The following is a 5,597-nucleotide window of genomic DNA, read 5'->3' as shown; positions in this document are numbered from 1 at the left end:
CCATTAAATGGTTTTTAAATTACAAAACTAAATGAAAAAACACACATACTCACACACACAACAACAAAATACATATACACCTCCCAATAAATTAATACTTACAAGGAATGTAGAAGAAAAAGAACGTAATAAAGAGTAATGCAAGTATACAGGGGTTTTTGGAATTGGAGATGTGAAAAAAGGTTTTAAATGGAATTTTCCAAATTTAATTCATATCTAATGAATATTTGAAAATTTCAGAGGTTTTATTAACAAAATTATATTTTTTCAAAATACAATTTTTGGCCTGAATTTATTACAATTATGTATTAGATACTGAAAATTTCATATGAAGCCTCTCCCACGAATCAGTTCCAACAGTTGACCAACAAAATATGTAACTTGTATAATTAGCACAACAACTGCGAAGAATTAAATTTTTGTAAATTATTAATATTAAGTTTTTAAATGTATTTTTAGTACCTCCAATTAAATAATTAAGTCGAAAAAAATCATTAGAAAAAATATGAAAAAAAACATACGAATTCGAAATAAACCAAAATGTTTTCAAATAAAATACAAAAAAAAAAGAAAAACAAAATAAATATATCATAATTATTGTTATTAAATACATACATATACATGCATATATTTTTATTTTGGGAATTACCCCCCAACTACAATTAAGCGGTCTCCGGAAATGTGTAAGTAATATGTAAGGCATCTATGTACGTATATCTTTGTGTATCTTATATGTAATATAAGAATATTTATATACTACAATATATTTATCAATACATATATAGAGATGTATGTACAATAAATTGAGTGTACGTTGCGTATTTTGTGAATAAAATGGATGTATGTATGTTGTTACTTTATTGACAGTCACAAAAATTGGAAAAAACAGAAGGAAACACAAAAATATATCAAGACTTATAAATATAAATGAATTGAAAATTGTAATAAAGCCAGTGTTATGCAAATGTGTAAAGTTATTTCTTTAATAAATGTTAAACAAATGTACATATATAGAAATTTAAGTTATTTTGATTTTTTATTTTATTTTATTTTATTTTATTTTCAGATACAACATAATTCATGTCATTTGGAATTTATTAAGTTTTGTTACAAGTTTAACGGTAATGCTAAAAAAAAGTCAAATGGGCTAATCTGCTCGAAACAAATACTTTAAAAATTAGAATATTCCAGAATAAAATTCCTATATATTGAGTGTGTGCATAAATATTTACATTTACGAGACAAATCAATTTAAAAATTGATGCCACTTTTGAAAAAGTGCTGCTTTTTAATAAAGAGATTTTCAATAAGAACCTGGCAAATTTTTCAAAGTCAAATAATCGATCGGCTTTAATTCCAAAATCACTACATAAAATTCACCAAAAAATAGCCTGGGCGAAAACCAATTCTTGAGGACGTCGTTTAATTGCTTGATTTGGATCGTTTGATATGGACGCTTGAACGGCGGAGATATTTTCGAAACTTCGACAAACCAATTTTCTAACTGGCACGGCAACATCACACAATGAATATGTACACTGAATTTTTTGCAATAAACTAATTATTATCTGCCTTCTGAGTAGGGAATAACGACCAAAAAACTGGCGTTAAAGTTTTTCAGTCACCGTGTCCGAAATTCAACAATTTTTTTTTTTTTTTTTTGCAAAATAGTCAGGCTTAATCCCAGTTTGTTGTTTTTATAAAAAACAACTATTTATTAGTGGGGAATGTATGGCATTGTCCGCCGAGGGGTAAGGCAGGGAAGACTATAGTTTCGGATCTCGCCACTGATCCTCATCAGTTCCCTTAGTTCTTTGTTGGGATATTCTCCCCAGAAGCTATTAATAGCTTTTTTTTAATTTACAGATGTTGATCGTTCACTTACTTTATCACAATGAAAATTTTAAGTTTATTGAATAAATTGACAGTGACAGTTCGAAGATTAGTGTAAGTGTCTGTTCACAAATTAAATTATAATTTGATACTATAAATAACCTCAAACTGATTTGTTTTAAATTTAGGTTAATTCGGAATGTCCGATTTGTCCGATGTCCAAATATGCACCATTTTGTTGTATGATAGAAGTTATGCTTTCTATTTGCAAAAAAACTCCAGTAGTCGAGTTCACAATCCTCTCTAGATATCAATTTTTTTATTAATAAAGAAATTTTGCAATGCAAAATTTGCTGTCAAGTCCGGACTATATATGGCGGATTCATTAAAACTTCCCAGCCAAGCTCCCGAAGTTTCTGACGAATCACTGTACATATGTGTGTGGCCTAGCGTTGTTCTGGTGGTGCTCAATGCTATCTTCAAACGCTCCATTTGTTGACAGTAGCGATCAAAATTTAGGGTTTGGTCATCTGGAAACAACTCATTATTTATTTCCCATTCCAGCCACACCAAATGCATAGCATAACCTTCCTGGTCGTTAGTCCTGGTTTGGCCATTGTATTACCATTGTAATACAATTACAATACTCTTTTTACAGAACAATTTCTCTATTGGTCCGTCATAGGTTTTGGTCCCGTTTTAAGAATATTGAGCATAAACCGGAAATAAATGTATGTCCCATTTAGGTATTTTGAAGGTTCTATTCGCATTTTCCAATATAATTCACTTTCCCAATAGCTAAAAGTCTCTTGGCAAAAAGATTCCAATGAAGGTCAATGTTTTGGCCTCGTACAAAAAAAAAAAAAACATTAAGGAAAGTTCAAAAGTCGGACGGTACTTTTCTCCATTTACATAAAATCGGACAAAAGTATATATGGGAGCTATATCCAAATCTGAACCGATTCCAGCCAAACTTCGAATACATCAATCTGGACCTAATTCAGTACGCTGTTCAAAATGTTGTCTCAATCGGACAAACATTAGATATATTATGCTCAGTTTTCATAAAATCGGACGAAACTATATATGGGAGCTATATCTAAATCTGAATCGATTTCAACAAAACTTCCCATACATCTATCAATACCTGATTCAGTTCTCTGTGCAAAATGTTGTCTCAATCGAACCAATATTGGGAGCTTGTTGCACCATTTACATAAAATCGGACGAAACTTTATATAGGAGCTATATCTAAATCTGAACCGATATTCCGCAATTTCAATAGGATTTGTCTTTGGGCCAAGTAAGTGGCCTAAACCAAATTTCATCTAAATCGGATCATAAATGCGGCCTGTACTTTACTCACAAAAATGCATGTATGGACATGCATAAATCGACACAGAAAGTGATTCTATGCATATTCTTAAAACGAACCATGGATCTATCTCGATTCCTTTTACCTGTGGTGAAGATACCAAAATGGAGGTAATATCTTCGAACTGGAACTAAGTTTGGAAGAAATACTAAGATTTGCAATGTTTGGATGAAATCAATATTTTCTGAAACATGGGGTCTAGAACCAATATTTCGATGAGACACATTTTCACCGTCTCAAAGTGTATACAATCTCATTAGCCATAGGGCTGAGGGTATTATTATCCATTAAAAATTTCTGATATTTGTGTTATTATTTACATAATGGGTTTGTAAAAATGTCGGTATAGGTCCACTTTTTGGTATTTTCCCCATATTTTCATTTCAATTACCTGTCAGTACATCTATGTATATCACTTGTTAAGATTACACCTAGGGTTTACATACATTTATAGGCGAGCCTTTGCCAATTTACAGATAATTTGAATCAAAATTGTGGTTCAGATCATAAAATCTCAAATCATGGAAATATATAGGCAATTTTCAGCAAACCCCATATATGAATAATTAACATATTAGATAGGGATATTTTATACGGGCCATATAAAAAAGACTCATATCGAAAGATTTCATTGATGGGGGTAAGCACCCACTGCTAACTCAAAATACAAAATGCAAAAAAAAAATTATTTGGGAATTTGGTCTAGACACATACAATTGGAGGATACCTATTTTCAATTCCAAAAAAAACTTGCAGGTCTAAGATCGATTCGGTAAACTGATTCAGAGTTTTTCGCTTATAAGGCACTGCTGATTTTATACTTCCTTTCAAATCAAATGTCCAATTTAAAATAAGTGGGTCCCATCCCGACGGATTTTTTATCATTTATATTCTTTTATTACTTCTAATTGGTTATTTTTGTTGGCGTTCCTTTAAAAATAAATCAATAACATCTTGTTTTTAATATAAATATTATAAAAAATTTAATTGAATTTCTTGTATTTTATAATGAATTTAACTTTTGTGTAGAAGGCGAAACATTGTACAAATATATTTTTTACCTTTACATGTATGCTAGATGTTAAATAATAAGTATACTATTAGACTAATTTAGAAATATGTGCAATAATATTAAAAAAATTGTAAATAAAAAATAATAAAATATTATTATTAAAACCTAAAAGGAATTTATTGTAAACAAACAATATCCTCTAAAAGAAAAAAAATATATATAACTTTATAAAAGTAGAAACAAAAAAATAAAATATTGAACAAATATTAATATTAAATACTTTCTAAGAAACTAAAAATGTAACATATATAAATCTTTGTTATCTATTCACAAATTTGTAAAATACTACTTAACCTTCTCTATAAAAAAAAAAACTTTAAAATACGAACAAAATCCACTCTTTTACCGTATATGTCTCCAATTGTTAACTTATTAGTAAATGTGATCACAAAAAAAAAAACAAATAAATTAGTAAAAATATTAGACAAGAGAACACCAACACCATCGGAAAACATTTTGTTTATTTTTCTGAAACGCCTTTACACAGGACGACATACATTAACAGCAACAGTGTATAAATGAAAAAAAAAAAAAAAATAAGAAACCTAAACAAATTTTCACTTCAATGTAAACACTCAACCTATCTCCAGCACTAATGTCGATGTTTCCCCTCTGTGAAAAATCCGAACAAACTTTAAATATGCACAGTGTACACTTTTGAAAAAAAAAATTATTTTCAGACACCAACTCTCCTATTTATGTGATACTTCAGGATCCCAGGATTTATTTATGTTTTAATTTTTTGTTTTTATTATTTGGATTTTCTTAAGATAGAAGTAATATCTTCATAACTTGGATACATATATGAATGTCTTCGCTAATGCAATAGTTAGGTTGATGTTAATATATTTAAAATTATAAAGATGCGATCATCACATTTTCAAAATGTGTTTTAAAGTTTAAATACAATACATATAAACATGTGTATCTCACGACCTTGGTCATTTTCCTATTTCTCGTTTTACTTTCAGGAACTCATAATTTTTTCTAATACGTTTTTTTATCAGATCTCTACCCTACACTTAATATATAACCCTTCGATTTTAATTGTTTTAACACTTCTCTCCATACCTACACCACCATCTAAAAGACCAATTGAATTTTAAACTAAATGTAAAACATAACTACTAAGGTAAAATTACAACAACAACCACAAAATATCTCAATGTCATCCACACACACACACCCAACATATTGACATGAAAAACATTATGCAAAATAATAATAATAATAACAAGAAGAAAATATTGATAATAATTATAATATTAAAAAACGGAGGAGAAACAAAACAGACAACAAAACTTTTTTAATTAAAAA

The sequence above is a fragment of the Musca vetustissima genome, unplaced genomic scaffold, assembly GCF_032173495.1.
Source record: "Musca vetustissima isolate MV318-11 ecotype Yass unplaced genomic scaffold, APGP_CSIRO_Mvet_v1 utg4832, whole genome shotgun sequence".
NCBI classification, from domain to species: Eukaryota; Metazoa; Arthropoda; class Insecta; order Diptera; family Muscidae; genus Musca; species Musca vetustissima.
Note: the sequence above shows the minus strand (reverse complement) of the source record.